We start from the raw sequence: 20651 nt of genomic DNA, 5'->3' as shown, positions 1-20651 counted from the left end.
ACACCCACCCTAAAGAGTGAGTTGATTTGTTTCCACACAGAGAGACTGAAATATGTCTCTATCTCCCCCCCCCCAAAAAAAAACCCTCCAAAATATTCCTTAAAACCCAGGAAACGGACATCTTCAGGGGAGGCTAGGAATTTTGTAAATTATATTCATACCTTTTTTGTGCCCTTTGTTTAATCACCATATAATTCAGCTAAATAAAAGTTTTTTCAAAAGCTCATGAAAACTAAACACGCAAAGAGGAGGGAGAAATCTATGTTCAGGGATTATTTACAAAGACCATCCTCAAATAAAATAACCATTCACCATGGAAAACACAAAACACACAAATGTTATATGGGTTGTTTTTAGCAGGCATCTGAAAACTCTGAACTATCATTACAATGTAACAGGAGGTAATGATGAGAAACTCCAGAGAGGACATTAGGTGAAATTATGAATGAACTCTTAGCCACTAATAGATCCTTAATGGCTTTTCCAAAACAGCCTATAATCTCTGGCGATGTTATCTCTAGAGGATCTTTTTGATATATCATGTAATAATTATAGTGCGGTTATATATATATATATTTGTAGTACACTAGTTTTCTTATCAGGAATTTTGAGGGAAATTATAGTAGGAATTTCAAACATTATCTATGTTTTGGATTTTGCTTTATAAATATGAACCATTAAACATTAAGATGCTAAGATTTCATGGAGAGACATTCTCCCTAATATGTATATGCAGTTGTAATCTTCAGTTTACTGTTATTTTCATTTTCACCTCCACTTCCACCAATGATAATGGGCTCAGTTGTAATGGTGTAAAATATATATAAATGTTATATAGATTGACAATGGATTAACACTAGACTTAACTCTGTTTAGGATTATTTTTGTTAACTCAGTACAGGTGGTTGAAATGAACTCACATTCTCTCCCTGCTTATCCTCTTTTCTAACTCCTTTGTTCCCTGCTTTTTTGGCTCCCTTGTGTTAAATTTTAGATTGTGTGTACCTTGTACTGGGGATCCATGTACTCAGATGGGAGCTCATTCCCCAGCCAGTTCATTTAGTGCTGAGTTTCCGCAAATGCCCGCTGAACAGTGTTGCACCAGGGCCAAAACTGGCCATGGATACTGCCAATTCAAACTGATTGGCTGGCTGGAGGAGGAGGGCTTGGTAAGTGTGCAGCCCCTTAAATATGAGGGGGGCTGCCTAGCCCCTTCTTCTCTGTCCCCTCAAGTGCCCACATCAGTGCAAGGCTGGCCAGCTACATGTGTCACCCTGGCTACCTGTGCCAGGTGTGGCTGTGCCAGTCGGGGCCATCCTTAGCATAGCATCACTAAGTACTAGTTAGATGGATTTCTATTAAAACACAGAATTGTATTTATGACCTATTGATATGATTCATGACCAACTTCAGTGTTTATTGAAACAATTGCCAGTTGACCAGTTATGCAGTAAGAATGTGTAAATATAGAAAAAATATATATGCAAAAAAGCCACTTGTGTTGCACAGCATGGTTAAGAAGTAACCTGTCAAATGCCCATGAATAGTTCAATGTACTGATAATTGAAAAAAACAGTGCCCTGTTCATGACCATAAGCCAAACGAGCAGGTGTTTGAAAATTCCTGATGTGAATAATCACATGAGGAGATTTTCAAAACTAACCATAGTTAGTATAAGCCATGGTTTCAACTTCAGTCTGAACTAATCAGAAGTGTCCTATGAAACAATGCTAACTTACTGCTTTATTGCATTGTTTTTGTCGGTTCCACCCCTAATAAATGTATTATGATGATGTTCTTCTAAAATAGGTTAAAGTCTAAAGGATCAGTGTGACCTTAGTTACATTTGTATGTAGCCTGGTTCACTTTGCCCTGACTGCATAATCCATGGGGACATAGCATTAATCAACCCCCACTAAAATAAAAAGGAAGATCAGTAGGTCAAAGAAGATGACAAAATCACAGGTCCATGCCTCTAAAAATCTGGGTGTGTTCAGCACAGAATCTCTTGGAGAAGAACCAAAAACAGCATTCTTAATGCAATTCAAAATAAATAAATAATACTGAAAATATAATGGAATTCTTACAACAGGAAAAATTATACTGTCAATACTGTGATTTTTTTTTGAAAAAGATGAGTGCAATTACATAAATATTATTGTAATTAGTGATTACCTTGTGCTTTAAAAGAGAAGTACAGAAAAGGTTGGTATTAACATGCAAGACACGGCAGAGTGATATCAATACTCATTTTACTGTTCAGATTTTTTCCTCCAGGAAAAAAAAAAGCTAATAGCTGTCAAAAATACCCATTATGGCCTAGTCTATAATTTGTAGAAGTCAAGTAATACATTTTTTCTGAAGGTATAATGGATGCTCCATGGAGCAATTATTTTAGAAAGACAACTTCATCTCAGCTGTCTCATACCAGCAGAGCTATTTAAGAGCCAAGGATGCATAATTCACTATGGAAGAGCTGTCAGATTTGAGAATACCTTTAAATTATCGAAAGTTAGCAATGCTAGTCAGTTATAATTATAATGGAAATGTAGTTTTCTGTCAATTTTATCAGAACAAACATCTCCCCTGGAACAATTTCCTGTGTTAAAATATTTTGTCAAAGTGACTTTTGATTCCAAAGGGATGCAGATTATCTAGTTTTCTACCTGAATATTTCCCCTACAAATTGAATATAACAGCTAACATGGTACAAAACAGCAAAATACAGAAACATTTTTTTAAATCCCATTGGAAATCATTGACTTGCCGACTGTTACCTTGAAAGAATGAATTGTCAAAAGCTCCCCAGGACACAGAAAGTAATGCAGGAGAAACTATTGTCTCTGTTCTACAACAAGTCAAGACAGCTTTCCATCAACCTTTCCAAAACACAATAAAATAAATGTTTGAGTACTTTTAGCTTGAGGTGAACATGAAAGAAAGCATCTTCGTGTCACTGTTTTGAAACTCATTCTGAGATACCAGTATAAGTTTACATTCTCCTGGGAATCTTTTTTTTTTTATTCATGTAAATTCAGGAAATGGAACAAAGGTAGATATAAATTTCAAACAGGATTGACAATGTGTGGGTCTCGGCTTCACAATGGACCATATCAGCAAATGAGGTCCATGTTCCCCTAATCACTCTCCCCCTGCCCCATTCACTTGTTATGTCCCCTTTATTAGCACTGCCACTACATTTGGAGAAAAAGTTGGTGAGAAAGTTCTTGAGAAGGTGGCAGATGGGCTGCTTCTGTCTCATGCACATGGTTGCACGGGGCTTACTTAGTTTTCTTTAGCAAGTGGCATGTTCAAAGGAAGGAGGAGTCAGATGGATGGCTTGAACAAGATTTTGAATCACTGATAAACTCATCTGTTAATTCCAATGGGACATCAAACCCACAGCATGGCTAAAGAATACACTGTAGTTATAGTTGATGTCCAAATGCATGCATCTCGGTGAATGGGGATTTGTTTGTATCTCACCTGAAGTGAGCCTCTGCTTTAAAATCTCCTCTCATGGGGTAAAAAAAATTCTAATTCATCCAGCTGCCCTCATTAGGTTGGAGTGTGCAAGCGGATGTTGTTTTCATGTGAGTTCAAAATGAAGGGTCCATGCAAGCACAATAAATCAGCCATCTCCGTACCATCAAACTAGACTTCCAGACCGGCTTAGTGTTTTGGTTGGCCTTGCGTCTGTCTTCCTTCTGAGTTATTTTCTAAAGCAACTGAAGAACTTATGGGAACCGACAGATCCATCTCAGCAAACATCAGTTCCTGGGTTTTGCAGCTCCTGCTGCATGAGGTAGCATTGTATAGCATAATACAAATTAAGTAGCTAAATTGGTTTCATATCATCTGATTTTCTGGCAGGCTTTACAGTGTTAAGTATTTACTTAAAAGGCAATTGGAATGCACAGAGCATGCAGAATTATAATTTATTAACACATCTATAGTAGTGGCACATATTATCCTCCAAAGCCTCACCTGTGAATTTCTGGGTTAAATCAGCTTCTTTCCCAGAGGCACATTACGGAAGCTGATTTGCTAGGCAAATTTCCAATGCAACAATTTTACCTTTGTTCTCTTTTTGCTCCCCCCCTTTCATTTAATGTACCATTGTAATTGCTCAAATGGAGTTTTAAAATTAAGGCTATAAATACAAATTTGGGTTTTGCAGGGCATCACACTATGGACTTTTAATGAGTCAACAAAAACTGCAAGTTTCTCCTCTCTAGAACTCCACATGTAGGCAATTTACTAATAATGAATAATAAATATATGCTAATAGCTGCTCCATTTTCAGTGCCACAAATGTGATTTAAGGGCAGCCTGGGAGCCCCTTCTATCAGGCCACCAGTTGCTTGCTGGGTGGGAGCTGCTGCTGGTGAACCACTGCGAAGAAGGATGTGGGAGATGGAGCTGAATAATTTTTTTCTGAATAGGCAATTTCTTCCAATATTGTCTATTTCCAAGATGAACTAGTTGCAATAAACGATTTTTGCAGTATCTAGTAAATTTCCAATTGCATAATTACAATTACCAGTGCTAAGACTAAAGCAATAGCTTTGCAAAAAAAAAAAAAAAGTCTCTGAAATGATTCCTGGAGTATGGTTTAGAACAGCAGTATCCAAGAGCAAAGAACCCCATTACAAACCTTTATTTCTGCCTAACATATCCTTTGAACCAGGGGTAGTCAACCTGTGGTCCTCCAGATGTCCATGGACTACAATTCCCATGAGCCCCTGCCAGCAAATGCTGGCAGGGGCTCATGGGAATTGTAGTCCATTGACATCTGGAGGACCACAGGTTGACTACCCCTGCTTTGAACAATGTGCGGTCTCAATCACATGTATGCACTATCGAGACTTCTGAGCTTCATGGATTTCATTAAGAGAGGTAATTCCTTCTGGGGAAATCAACAAGACTTGTTCTGGATCGCACCCTAAATAACCACCTGGCACTGCAGTTCCCTGTCTTGTTGCATCTCCTTCATTCCACTAAAGTTGACATCAATATGATTTACACAAGTGGAAGTAGGTGGGTGGAGAACTGAGGTGGACAGAAGCATTTCGGGTGCAATTGCTGAGCTCTTTGTGAAATGTCATAGAAAATTCAAAGCAAGTTCAGGGTCCCCCTTTAAGCAAACCATGGCAGGGATTTAAAGGGATCTGTACAAGTGTTGAGGAGCTGCCTGAAATTTCTTAAAGAGGTTTCACACACTTGTAAGCTGTAACAAGTGTTCACGTACAATGATATTAGAGGGGAATAGTCCAATTTTCCATAGATGAAAAATCAAGGGACTTTGAGGGCATCAAAATATTTTGAGAGCAAAATGTCTCAGGAGATCAATAGGCAGCTCCAAGATCCCTATAGATGTGGTATAATCAGTAAACCATCTGAGGATATATTTCATTCATACACAAATGCTTGTGCCAACAAAAATCTGTTATTAAAATGCCATTGCATTCCTCCCCCCCCTTTTTTTTTTGGCTGAAACAACATTCTTTTATGGAACTTACACAATGATCTTAAACTTATTTTTATAACAACTTGTGCTGGGGAAATTCATAGAAAACAACTCGTAGGATCACATCTTTGTTTATATACTAGGGGCCAAGCACATTGCATTCAGGAATACAATGGGCGCTAGATTGGGGGGGGGGGGGAGGGTGGAAAAACTATGTGGATATCCTCTCCCTCCCCCCAGGACCTGGAAAGGGTGCAGGCTGGAGCCCCCCAGGAAGGGAACTCACCAGCAGGGTCAGCTCTCACGCAGCAGGGATCTGCAGCCTCTGAGCCTCAGAGGGAAGTGAAGGAGGAGGGGTGGTAAGGGGTGGGGTATGGAAGGTGATTGGCTGGCTGCTGGACAGACAGGCAAGTCGGTTGGAGATGGAGGCACTCAGGGGTGAGACGGCTGCCCTGAGTGTTAAGCGCTGAGTGGCACTTAAGCCATGAGACATGTTCCTCCTCCAAGGCCATACCAGAAATATATTATGTGGAACAGATTAGAAGAGTAGATTTTTATATCCCATTGTTCTCAAAGTGGCTTGCAATCCAATTCCCTTCCTCTTCACACAACAAGCACTTTGTCAGGTAGGTGGGGCTGAGAGAACTCTAAGAGAACTGCTGTGTGAAGAGATCCTCCATCAAGGTGACCAGCTCAGTTTCCACCCCATAGCCAGAATGGAAGCCAGACTGATATGGGTCCAGGTCCAAAATTTCCACAAAAAATACTAGGAGATGGTCCACAGCGGCACTCTCAACTACCTTACCCAGGAATGCAAGATGCAATACTGGGTGGTAGCTGTAGGGGTGGTAGCTGTAGGGATCCTGCAGATCCAGTGATGGTTTCTTCAGAAGGGGATGACCACTGCCTCCTTGAGCCTATGAAGGAACTCTCCTGAAGGAAGAGACAGGTTGATAATCTGTCTTAGAGGTTCACCTATCTGTTGATCGGCCAATTTAAGTAGCCACAAAAGGCAGATATCAAGGGGGCAAGTGATCACGCTTACTGACCACAGTAATTTGTCCACTTTGGATAAATAGAGCCACCTGAAGCCATCAAACCTAATTCCCCCCCAATGGTCACACAGCTTCCAGTTCCCATTCTGTATCAACCATGGCAGTAAGGTCATGGCAGAGCGACAAGATTTAATCTGCAAAGTAGCCCGCAAAAACCTCACACCCTAATACCAATTCACTACTATTTTTGTGCCGTTCTTTGAGGGTGATAAGAGTCCAAACTACCCGAAACAATGGGGCTGGGTGAGAGCTAGCTGATCTGATTTCCACAGCAAAGTAATCACGCTTCACTGCTTTCACAGCCATCTCATATGCCCTCATAAGTTTGCAATGAGATGTTCTTGCTGCCTCGTTGTAAGTCTTCCACCATACTCGCTCTAGCTCTGAGGAAAACCAAGGAGCCTGCTTGAGGCGAGGACAGAGAGGGCACTCAGGAGCAATCTGGTCAATGGTGGCCAACAGGTGGGACTTGCAGTCCTCAACCAAGGCCTCCAACGAGACACCAGAGGGCACTGGGTCCCACAGAGCATTGAGGAAACCCATAGATTTGATCTGTCTCTGCAAGTGGACTAAAATACATCTGTTACCCAAAACAGGGAGGAGATGGTATCCTTAGCCAAGCCTTCAGGGTATGGTGGTTGGACCTTGGGATGATGTCATTTGCCGCCAGATCTACCTCAACCCCTGCAACAAAGAACAAATCAAGGATGCGGCCAGCCTTATGGGTGAGACCAGCAACAAACTGCGGGAACCCCACTGTCCCCATGGCCAATGCCAGATCTGGGCCTGATCTTGAGTGTGATGAATCTGCATGGACATTGAAGTCCCCCAGAATCAACAGTCTGGGGAATTGCAACATCCAGGCAGCCGCCTCCTCCAGCAGACCCAATTGGGGGTGCAGTGTGCGAATGGACACCCCCCAGATAGCCACATTCTCGACTGGCTCCCACCCTAGGCTGACACATTCCACCCCTGCGATCAATGGTGTGGGGAGAGCCCTGAAGGAATAGGTGTTCCGGACCAGGATTGCCACCTGTGAAGTTTACCATCCTGCGTTTGCAAGGAGGTCACTCATGTTTTAGCCCTCCGTGAGGGAATGGTCTTCATTTCTACCCCACTTTTCTCACAAGTGGGGAAATAAAGTGGTTTATAGAATCTCCTCTTCTCCATATTACCTTCACAGCTATCTTGTGAAGTAAGTTAGGCTGAGAGTGTGTGAGTGGCTAAAGCTTACCCAGCAAATTTCTGTGGCAGAATGGGGATATGAATCTCAGTTTCAAAGATCCTATTCTACTACAACCATCCAGCTAGGTGTAGTGGTTAGGAGCACCAACTTGTAATCTAGTGAGCCAGGTTTGATTCCCCACTGCCCCACATGAAGCCAGCTGGGTGACCTTTGGCTCACCACAGCACTGATAAAGCTGTTCTGATTGAGCAGTGATATCAGGGCTCTCTCAGTGCCACCTAGCTCACAGGGTGTCTGTTGTGGGAAGAGGAATGGGAAGGTGATTGCAAGCTGCTTTGAGACTCCTGGTAGAGAAAAGTGGCATATAAGAGCCAACTCTTCTTACTCATCCTGGTTCATGTATTTAAAAAAATCTTTATTATTGTTTGAGATAAACAGAGTTTGAAGCAAACCGAGTTTTAACACTCATTAACTGGGTGATAGCTGCTTTGGGTGTCATTTTTGCCAAGCAGTGAATATCACATGATATTTTACCATGATATTCAAGAAAGAGTGTTTCTGGGTATCTATCTAGAAACTGCACTTCAGTGAAAGGAGGAGTCTGCCCACTACTACAGTCACCATGTAGAAGGAAAAAGTGGAGGCACTGATGGCTCCACACATTTCCACATGTGTGTCTGTGTGTGTTTGTGTGTGGGGGGGGGGGACTGGCTGTCAGGGGACACCTGTCTGGCCACTAATCCAGAAATCATTGGGCTAACACTGGGAAAGCTTATTCTTCCCAAAGGTGTATATCTCCATGGCTAAGCCCAATCAATTTCTTTTCCAATTCCTAGGGTCTAGACTACTGAAAAGAAGAGCCTCTTGGGGCGCAGAGTGGTAAGGCAGCAGAAATGCTCTCTGAAGCTGTCTGCCCATGAGGCTGGGAGTTCAATCCCAGCAGCCGGCTCAAGGTTGACTCAGCCTTCCATCCTTTCGAGGTCGGTGAAATGAGTACCCAGCTTGCTGCTGGGGGGTAAATGGTAATGACTGGGGAAGGCACTGGCAAGGCCACCCTGTATTGAGTCTAGAGGGCGCTAGAGGGCATCACCCCAAGGGTCAGGCATGACCTGGTGCTTGCACAGGGGATACCTTTACCTTTTACCTTTAGACTACTGAAAAATTTCAAACTGCAACCCAGGATCCAATTGAATGCACTGAAATGCTACAGAAGATAATGGAAGTTAAATGTACATAACTGGCTAGGATTGCAGCCGCTCTAATAGATGGCATTACTATTGCCATATGAGGCCCTTGAATAAACTTTTTTTGCATACTATTTTCACAGTGAAGAAAGATAAATGTATTTCCCCACTTTCAAAGTGTATTTACAATAGGACCTAAAAGTTTCTCAGTACGGTTTCTTAGTCTAACACACGAGAATTCGATTAATGGAGACATTCTTAGCACTTACATCAAGTTATGTTGCACGTAAATGGGGATAAAAGGATTACGGGGCTATAAATCAATTGATATATTCAGACGATATAAATCTCAAGGACATGGGGTTTCAATGTTAATGGAAATGCAGAATTTCATTGGCTAATCACAATTTAAATTCTATGCTGCTATATCATTGGAGTTTTGAAGATTTCCTCATAAAATACATTCGTGCAAAAGGATTTTTTTAAAAGCAAGTTCCCATATGTTACATGGATATTGTTTCACGTATATTATTAATATAACTAGGCTAATTGGGTATAATTGCTACTACTCCTATTTAACTGCTGCCAGAGCATGTTTATATCAGTATAATAAACTAGCAAGGAAGCAAGATTTAATCAAAAAATTGGTGCCATTAATCAACTTAATCTGTAATCATGACTTGGAATTACTTGGTGGATTGACAACAAACAAGAAGGGAAGCCCCTTGAATCTGGGGTCTTTAAAGCCTCCAAGCCAACTACGCCCCATAAAAGCTTTAGCTTGTTTCTCTTTACCTGATTGGATGAAAAATACTTTGGCGTGTAGATTTTCATTTCCACTTGTATCCATAGACAGCACTTCATTTGCATTGAAAGGCAAAATGATTAGGGTTGAAGCAAGCAGTCTGTCGATTGACATTTTTCCAAAGCGTTTACCAGACTGGAGGCATCTACGAAATAAGTGGTTGCATCTCCATGGAAATGAATGGAGGCGAGTTGTTTTTTGCACCCCACTTTTTCCTACCCAAAAGAGTCTCAGTGCAGCTTACTGTCGACTATCCTTCCTCTCCCCACAACAGCCCCCCCCCTCATAATGTGGGTGAGGCTGAGAGTGCTCTGAGGGAACTGTGACTGGCCCAAGGTCATCCAGCTGGCCGCATGTAGAGGAGTGACGGATTAAATCTGGTTCTCCAGATTTGAGGCTTGCCACTCTTAACCACTACATTAATTGAAACAAGAGAAAATATATTGTTCCATTGCCCTGATTATGCAGACATTCGTGGCAATTTGAACCACTACTCAAAAGATTTCCAGAACCTCAAGATGTAGACCAAGCAAAGATGCTACTAAGCAATGAAACCCCCCAAGTGACTATTCAGCTGGCTACATTTTGCACCGTTGCCATAAAAATCCAATGCTCCAAAGGGATATTGTTTTAACTATTAAGGTTTATTTTAGGATTTGTTTTAATTGCATTACATTTAATGACCAAACTGTTTTGGGTCTCTTATGATTCTGTTTATAGACAACGGTCTGAACGACTGTAATAAAGCTTGACTGACCGACTAACCGCTACGCCAAGCTGGCTCTTGCGACTTTGGAGAGCCACACGGATGGAAAAACAGCCTGAAGACTGAATAAAAGAAATATAAATATATATTCAGGGTCCTCTCCTGTCTATTTCAACTGGATTGGGTTTGTTAAGATTGAATTACCTCAACTGAAATGGGCTGCAGATTGGGATGACAATGCTAGGGAGCCGACAGCAGAACCGGGTAGCAGGGCAGGGTGAACGTAACGGAGGGTGTATTGCCTTCGGGCTTTCTCTGATCCAGTGAAATTTATTTCAACCAGAGCCAATGGGAGAACTGATCATGTTGGATAAGAAGATCTAAAGAAAGCTCAGGGGCCAGTAGGCTGGCTATGTACGCAGTGACATTCTTTGACAGAAGTGAACAAGGAGACCTCAAGCATTGTCAAGGGCTACATCCTTTGTGAAAGATGCTTCATGCCCTTAGAACACAACAGCTATTTAGCTCGATGTGACCTTGCTTGCTATTAAGATGGGGAAATGACTTTCAACGTGTTTCTGAACCTTTGCTTTGTCAAAGGTAGGCCATATTGTAAATCCGCTAAGAACCATCTCACCACCATGTAGGTTACATGAGGTAGACCAGGATATTCCATTTGAAATAATAAGACTGAGTGAAGACATGATCCTGAGCAACTGGGAGTGGAGGACAGCTGGCATGGGAAGATGTTGAAACATGCTTTCATTTGTCCTTGCCAATTCTGTATTTGAGTTTGAGACCGGTGTTTCTATATCATCAGTTCCATAGCTGCGCAGTCTCAATTTGTGCTGCCTAATCAGAGGTGCTTCTTTCAGGTCATGTTGGACACTGGCTCAAAACCGTGGTGTCCATGAAAACGGATGCTTTCCCCAAAACAAACGGAACAGTATTGTTTTAAAATAACCAAAATGATTAATTTCAAATCAAGTTAAAGAAAACAGACCATTGCCAACTGTTATATCATTGTGTATTCTGGTTTGGAGCCAGCAAGATAGAAGAGAGAGCCAAGTAGCTAGAGAGATTTGAATAAATTATTTTTCCCTTATACCCCAGCTAATTTGGAGGGTATCTGGTGCTGCCCAACAATACCAGAATCATCTCGGAAAGTAATTGAGTAGGCAGGGGAATCCAAATGGTAGCTAGTGGGATCTGCTCTGTCAGCACTGCCCATAACACTTGAACTAAGGAGACCCAATTTCATTTCTGTAACAGGTTCATCTGCAATAGTCTGAGAAATCCAAGCAGTCCAACCCACTGCTCAATGCAGGATCAGCTTAAAATGTCCAGGATAAGGATCTGTCCAGCTGCTGTTCCACTATTGGAACCAGCTATGAAATTTTGACTGTGAAATTCCCCCCCCCGCCCTGATATCTAGCCAATATTGTTCTCCACATAGTTTAAACCTATTACTGCAGTTCCCATCCTCTGTTGCCAACAGGAACTGTTGCCTGCCCTCTTCCAAATGACAGCATTTCAAATACTTAAAGAAAACAATGTTGTCCCCTGTCAGCCTCCTCTTCTCCAGGCTGAACATCCCCGAGTCCCTTAGTGTTTCCTCATATGGCTTGGTTACCAGGCCCCAGATCATTCTTGGAGAACTATTAACTGTAATGGAAAACACTCTGAGACAGAACATAAGAACTCTGAGTGATCAGACTAGTGGTTCACCTAGTCCAACATCCTGTCTCATACAGTGGCCTCTGGAGGGTCAACAACAGGACAAAGAGACCAAGGCCTTCCCCTGATGTTGTCTCCTAGAGGTCCCACTCAGTCACCGTGGCTAGTAGCTACTGATATACTTATCCTCCACGAATCTATCTAATCCCCCTTTAAAGCTGTTTATTCCTGTTGCCATTGCTACATCCTCTGGCAGCAAATTCCACATTTTAATCATTCACTATGTAAAGAAATATTCCCTTTTGTCTGTCCTGAATCATGTCTGAATATATCAGGAAATAGAGAAACAGTTCTTTTTGTCAGCTCTCTCCACCCTGGACATAATTTTCTAAACCTCTATCATGTCCCCAACTTTTCAGCCTTCCCTCTTAGGAAAAAAGCCTCCTAACCATTTTGGTTCCTCTCTTCTGAACAGGGTTGAATGACAAAGAGTTTGAAAACAAGTCATTTTGAGTCCACATTTTCAATTATATTTCTTACTTAGACTTCCCATTGCAATTTTGGTTTTTCTAATGTTAACACAAAGTTTCTGGAAGATGATCACATTCTATACTCGGTATGGAATTTCTGATAGCGGGAGGTGGGGGTGGGTGGGGAGGTTGCTGGACAGTCCTAACTGGTGTGGCTCTGAAATACAATCCTTTATCATGTTTTAATTAATTACAAAAGTTAAAAATTAAATCTTCTGTCGGTCATAATAATCCCCCCCCAGATCATTTTTTTTTGTCCATATTAATGGAGAACACATCCCCAGTAAGATTTAATTTCAAACTTTTCTAATTAGGGTTAAAATTAAATCTTACTGTGGGCTGTATTACACTTTAATAGAAATGGAAGTCAGCCTAGGAGGATTATCAAACAGTACTCTTGTATGATTTAAAAAAAAAACTTTTTGTAATTAATTAAAATCTTGGGATAGAGATCTTGTTTGGATGTGAAAGGGCCCTTGTTAATGAAAAGACCCACCAAAGCATTTCCATTGTTTGGAGTGGCTGGCGAGCTCTAAAGTAAGCCCTAAGAGACTAAGACTGAAGGCGTATCTCGTTTGGGGTTTGCTCAACTCTGGTGTAAAATTTTATGCTATTGTAATAGAGATGCTGTTTGAATGTCGCCTCCGTAAGGAATTTAAGTGAACCTGAACCTTGAAACCAGTCCTGAGAGATTTGTTCTGTGATTCAAGCATCTGAAACTAAAATCTCTTTCTTGGTTTGAACCTGAATTGGTAGGGGAGCCTGAAACATAAAAGGTGGTTCAAAATGCAATCAACAGCAGGTTGAGTGGCCATCTGTGGAGCCGCTTTATATGCCAGCAAGCCATCTCAAGCAAGGAAGGGGAAGACAGTGGAAGACAATGCCTAGGACTGCTAGAATCTAGTCAAACAGCAAGGCCTCGGTGTGGAAGACTCTTGAACAGAATCTGATAGGACTTCCCTGGCACTGCAGTTTTTCCTTGCCGCAATTATACCATGTACAAACAAGGTCAAGGTAAGGTAATTGGGGTTGTCAACCTCCAGATGAGGCCTGGTAATGTCCCGAAATTAAAACTAATCTCCACATGACAGATATCAGTTCATCTGGAGAAAATGGCTAATTTGGATGGTGGATTGTATAGTATTATGCTGAGGTTTCCCTTTCCCAAATTCTGCTTTCCTTAGACTAGAGCACATCCCCAAAGTCACCAGGAATTTCCTGATCTGGAGTTGGCCATCCTAAGGGGCGGGGTGGGGGAATACTGCACAAATGAAAGAGGGGTGCTATTTTTAAAGAAAGGAGATTGCTGGGTGGAGCCTAGGGATGTTGGGATTTGAGGAAGGAACTCAACAGGATATGCCATGCAGTCTTCACTCCACAGCAGCCATTTTCCCCAGGAGAACTGCTCTCTGTTGCCTAGAGAGAGTTGTAATGCCAGGAGATCTCTAGGCCCGAATTGGATGTTGGCAACCCAAATCCCTAGGCTTATTTTTTGTTAATGGCTACTTTAAAATCCGTGGGTTCAGTCAGACACAGACACTCAGTTCCAACAACCAGCAACAAGAAATACTGAATAAAGATAAACAGAACTTTTGAACTTTCCAAGATTCTCCAGCCTCCCACCAAGACACGCCATTGGCTGTTAACAGAGGCCTATGATTGGTCCATAAGTCTGTCTAATGAGTGGCTGCTAACCCAGAACTGGCAAATCCTTAGCAAGGGTTCAGGATCCCAGTCTCTGCTCCCAAGCTCAAGCTCTCTTTGTCTCTGGAGATACAACAACTATCCTCTAGAGGACACTTTTCTCCCAAAATAGAATAGTTGCTTATTTGACTCTAGGGGTGGGGGACAGATTGCAAGTTCATAATGCAATGATAAATCTGTTATGCCATGCAGGCAAAAGCCTAAGAATAATCCATAACCGAGGGAAGAAAGAAAATCCAAAACCGAGGGAAGAGAAATTATATTGGTAGTGCAAATTCTTCAATAATTAACTTATGCACCAGTAAATCATAAAGTTCTCCAGCTGTGTATACCTAGCCCACCCTATGAGGTTCCTGGCAGAGTGAGGACTTGATCCCAAGTTCGGTCCTAGCCCGGCAATGTAGCTATTGCATACTAGCTCTCAGTTCACATAGGGCAGCTGCTTGCAAAAATCTTGATTTGGCTCCGAGAACAGTTGAGGATTTTCCAGCGGCTGCCCTGTGCTGAAGCAGTTGTGCGAATCATATGTTCACTATAAAACCCTGTATGTCTTGTATTTCGTTAAGGGGCAATTTGTCTTGAAAGCGTCTGGAGCTACACTTCGAATTGGGTATTCCTATCATGTATGCTTGTAAATTTCTCTAGCATATGGCTATGTCTGTCAGCCTTTTGGACAATTGAGAGCTTTAATCGTTTGCTTTTCGGAGTCCCTGTGACCCATCTTGTAATGAATTCTGATGAATTTTCTGGGAAAGGTTTGAAATGCTTCCCGTTAAAACTCTTGACAGAGCATCCCAAGCAGAAGACGACGGGGGGACGTGGGAGAATTTTTCTAGCACATATTTTATTAAGCCCTTTAGGTCCTTTTACAAGAGAGGAAATACCAATTAACGTATAATTTAGCAGAACAAAATATTATCCCATTTCAACCAGTACCCACTTCCTTGAAGTTTATTCAAGCATTAATAACCATTTAATGCAATTTAACTACACAGAGGTATCCGTTACATTAATATCATATATCCATCAGGAAATTAGAGTTTTGTCTCCATGAATTTTGTATTACAAGAAAGTCTTTATGATTTTATTCTGCACTTTATGATGGGTAATTTAAGTTTTAAAGTGTTTCAGATTGCTTCCCAGTCTCTCTCTTTTACAGTGTATTACAACTAACAAATTGTTACTGATGTTAAAAGATTATGAACACATCATTTATTAAGAAGCACTATATGGACAGCTTCCCATTGCACATTGATGTTCTTCATCATTAAGGAGGGATAGGCCTGAACCAGGAAAATGCAGTTCTCTTCAATCTTTCATTGTTCTTAGCATCCCTGGTTTGTGACCGACCACAAATTGAGATGTGCATAAAAACACACAGAAAAGTTTTTTTTTTTTAATTGGGTTGATTCATCCGGAATCAATTCAGTACATGCCAAATCACCCAAGTCCCATTATTGGTATATGGATTTGAGTTCAAGCAATTCAGGTTTACCCAAATTATTTTGGCTCCAGTATAACCTATGAGGGCATTATGGGAAATTTAGTCTGTCATTTCAGTGGTCCAGTGTGGGTGGACTTTAAGTAAAAATATCAAATGTTCAGCATAGTTGCTGGAGTCTGGTAACCTCTGCTCATACCCCAAACGTCTTTCTCTATAAATACCAGTTTACTCTAACTTTTAAGGCATCTGAAGCAAGTTTCTTTCCATACCAGCCCAAGGAAATTTCTCCTTTTTAACTGGACAGGGATCCTTCTCCTCTCTTAAGATTTCTTCCCTTTCCTTTGGCTTGATTTGGTAGTATCACATCACTACTCAAATTCCTCTGCCAAGTATCTCTCTCAGTTCTATGTTGATCTACATTCAGCTTCTTAGTCATGACTGCATTCTCTGACTAAAATCTCCCCAGAGTAAATGTTACACAGCTAAGGCACAGATCTTCTCTCAAAAGCAGGTTCTGTCAGACTCTCAACTAAAACTCTTCACTCAACAATACAGCTTAGTATCACTTCCCTCAAAGTTGTTGCTGGCCTTGGAGTTGATGCTGAGCTCCTCTTACCTGTGCAGGATAGTCAAGGGAGGGACAACTTCTTTCTAGTACTGGACTGGGAGGAGCCTCAGGGGGTGTACATGCAGCAGGAGGAACAACAAAGAATTGTAATCCCCCCAAATTAGTTCTCCTCTCCAAAGAGTGATAGCAATTGCTGGTGTCTGGGCCAATGCTAATTATTGTGTCTGTGGAGAGCTCCAGGGAAAGGAGGCCCCTGATGATTCCCTGCTAGGGCCAAGCTGCAGTGGACTGGCAGGATGGGGTTTGGTGCCCAAAGATGGGAGACCTCTTCCCCCCATGATTTGAACACACTTTCAGCCTAATGGCATAGAGTTGTTCAGGAGGGTATAAATTAGGTTCCTCAGCTGAGGCAGCGGGTAGTTATGCCCCTCTGCTCAATTTGAGCCAAGAGATAGGGTGATTCACAGCCCTGAGTCTATCTAGAAGAATAGAATCATAGCCTTCGAAGGAGCCATTCACACCATCTAGTCCAAACCCCTGCTCAATGCAGGATCAACCTAAAGCATCCATGATAAGTATCTGTTCAGCTACAGCTTAAAGACTTGCAGGAGGGAGGAGGGGTTTACAATTAAAAGAGTATAAACGTGGGTCCTTAGCAAGGCACCAAGTAGCTAAGCCCCTCTGCTTGGCAGAGCCCTGAGGCCACCAAACACCCATACCCCAGCAGGGGGAGTTCACAATCAGGTTGGTATGAATGAATATGCTCTGTTTTTTACAAGTTCCCTGCCTCTCTGTCCAACTGTCAAAGGAGACAGTGTAGAGTTGAGCTGAGGGTATATATAGCATTCAAATCCCATAGCGCGGAATGAGAACTGGGATCTACATATCTAAGGGAATATGGTCCAGATCTGTTGGTACTCCCTGGCCCCAAAGAATTATGACCTGGCTCCAGTCTGATGGAATGAGTTGCCAGTTGATGGAATGAGTTACAGGACCTATATGACAGTGTTCTTCCACTAGGCCTATGGTTGAGGCCAAAGTGATTAATAAAAATGGGTCTCTCTCCATTCTCCTTTCAAGCTCCTTCCACACCCTCTGTTCCCCATGCCAGTGCTAGATGCTACCTGCTGTAGACATCAGGCGAGTAAACTATAATGACTGGGCTTCAAAGGGGGAGGGTAGTTAGACAGAACTTTAATTGTTAGTGAGTTGGTGCTATTTTTAATACTTAATTTAATTTATTAACTAATTATTTTATGTATTTTAATCCATGTTGTTAACTGCCCTGAGCCCTTATGGGAGTAGAGTATTATAAAGCAATAATGAATGAATGAATGAATGAATGAATGAATGAATGAATGAATGAATGAATGAATGAATGAACAACCAAACTCTGTTATTGGCCACCAGCGGTGTCTGTTAAGGTTTGGAGGGTCCCTTTTAGTCTTTCCAAGACTGGAGATATCTGTCCCTCTGATACTTTAAAGTTTTGTACACATTTTAATTGAGTGGAGACACATTTTCTGGAAATGTATCAATTTACAAATGGTCTCAAGCACCATGAAAGTTCATGAAATGCTTGTGCTGGTTGTCCTTCTATGAACATCACTTTGAGAACTGAACATGAACTGGCCAAAATGGGTCACAAACTTTAGTCTGTGAGCTGGTCCCCATCATTAATTAGGGATTAGCAGGGGGAAAGACTACAGACATTTATTTCAGATCCAGTCTTCTCAAAGGTTTTGTAAACTGGAAAATGTTTGGTATTCCCCCAGCAAAGTCTTATAGTTTATGGGACATAATGACTCCACACATACACACACTTTAAAGAAATGCCCTCTTTCAATCAGGGCTTAAACCAAGCTTGAGTTCTCCAGGGCTCAGCCTCTGAATCATTATTCCAATAGATGGATTCCATGTAGCATATCGGGGACTAATAGACAAAAGTGTGAGCATGTTTATCTGACCTTCGAGTCACTGTAAGTTGCTGAAGTTAGGAAGAATGGCTTCCATGTCAGTGACTGACACTTGTTGGTAAACTTCAGTCACATTGACTCTCTGGCATCCTATTGGCATGGATGGTTTCAGCCATTATCATTTTATAGTTTTGTATTTTTTAATAATATATATTTTTAGTGAGTTCTGATTTTAAATAGTTGCTAATGTATGTTGACATGTGATTTGGGGAATACCTGGTCTTGGACACTTTTCATTGGAAAGGTGGCTAAGAGCATCTCAATTAAAAACAAATAGAGTATGAAAAAAAAATTTTAAGCCCTACCTCAAGCCTTTACAAGTTTCTTTAATGTGGAAATTGGATTGGACATTTAACTAGAGCAGGCTTCCTTTTCATGTTTCCTGGAATCGAGATCAGATTATCCTTGCTTCAAAAATAGTCATGTGGGAAATCTTTCTTTAATTTGTTGCATGCATTGTGGAAATTTAAAACCAAATAGTCATGATGCTGCTAAGAAAACAAATTGAATTAGACTGGCTTTAGCTCCATGACACTTTGTTCCTCAGGCCGGCTCATTTGTATTTTGGTTCATCCCTGTAATTACTGATACCTTTCAGTCTGAAACTTAACACACTGTCAAGCACTTGGGGGGGTGGGGGTGGGGGGGACCACTAATGGAACACTGTCAAAAGTATGCTTTTATATCATTAAACTGCCAGAGGGGACTGCGTTTTTCTCTTGTATCTTGCGTTACAGAGGAACAGAAGATGTAGTTCTCAACAAGTTGCCCTCATCCTCAAGAGCAGGTGCTGGTCTTGTCACTGTATAGTGTGGGAGGGGGGAGCTGTAAAGTTTTTCACAACAGGCCTTTTCACACATTATGATACACACAGGTTGGAGTTGGGTCCTTGCTCTTTAGTCTGAGGATCACTTGTAATTCTGGGAGATCTCCACTGGAAAGAAAGTTGGGATATAAATGGAATGATATAAATAAACAAATCAAATTTTGGACCAAAAAAACATGCATCTAGCACGTCACTGTCTTTGATTTGGGAACTAAGCAATGTATATTAACAGCTTATACAAGAAACTGAACAATGCTAAATGTTCATACATCTGCATCCAGTTCCAAGTTGTCCTGACCACCCTGCTGTCATTTGTGCCCGTCCATAGATGGTTGCAACACACAATGCAGAACTTCTTGTCTTTTAAAAAGAAATAGATAGTAAGGACTCTCACATCTTTTTAATGGTTTGGCAAAGCTGAAATATCTGTTGCAATATTGTGTCATAATAAAGGCTGGAATATCTCACAGTTATTTCTTCTTATTGATGTGGGACATATCTTCTGGCGTGGCCCCTGGGGCAGAAAAGGGTACGGACATGACTTCCTTAGCTCACCCCAGGGAGCATGGCAGAAGAGGCTAGGGCAGGTGTGGGGAGTTGCAGCAGGCAGCTGGCTGGGCCAGCACAGGTTGTTGCGGGAGGAGACCAGGCCATCATTGTGCTGCCTGAGGTCTGGGCACATTGCAGGGAGTTGGGACCAGGGAATAGGTCAGGGAAAGATGAGGTAAGGAGAGAGGGGGGAGGGGGAAATGGTGAGGGCAGGAGTCTGCATATGTGTGTTTGTGAGAAAGAGAGTGGGAGGGAGAGAGGGAGGGAGGGAGGGGGAATGGATTAAAGAACTCTGTAGCAGTTATGTGTTCCACATACCTGTGAGAGCCTGGGTGTCACTAATTTTATTTAGTTCTTCCTTTCAATGCATTGGCTTTTTCTCCTCTCCCACACTGCCATAATATTGTTACGCAGATATCTGTGCAAAATCACTCTCCCTAAGGGCATTACTTAGCCACTCTATACACGTAAACAAGAAGGGGACTACAGAGTGAATGAGAAAAGGGTGTGCATTAAGTTTCTTTTTACTGACAGGCTCAGTGGAGAATTTTTTGAAGATCTGTCATATCGTTGATATGTATTTCCTTGTTGTGCCTTTTGGCATCAGTGGCTAATTAGATGAGCCCAAAACTGCTTTTCTTGCAAGTCTTTTCAATCCTTTCATTCTGTTTATTTGTCCAGCAGGCTTTGGTCTTATTAAAATTTGCCGATTGGAGAGAAGAAATACATAGGCCAAGTTTTATTTAGAAGTTTAAAAGTATTTTGCCAGAGGAAGGTGACACCAAAAGTTTGGATGGGCTTTTCACAGCTAGTCTATTCAAAACGGGGAAGCCAGGGAATTATCCCTGTATGGGGTTTGTTTCTTGTAATGAATTCCTGGTTTTTAAGGACAATAAAACATCCTGTGGACACTGGGCAACGCTACATGTCATCTCTCTGACAGTGCATTATTACCTTATTTTAAATGATCA

The sequence above is a fragment of the Paroedura picta genome, chromosome 2 (genome assembly GCF_049243985.1).
Source record: "Paroedura picta isolate Pp20150507F chromosome 2, Ppicta_v3.0, whole genome shotgun sequence".
Classification (NCBI taxonomy): Eukaryota; Metazoa; Chordata; class Lepidosauria; order Squamata; family Gekkonidae; genus Paroedura; species Paroedura picta.
This window is presented reverse-complemented; position numbering follows the sequence as displayed.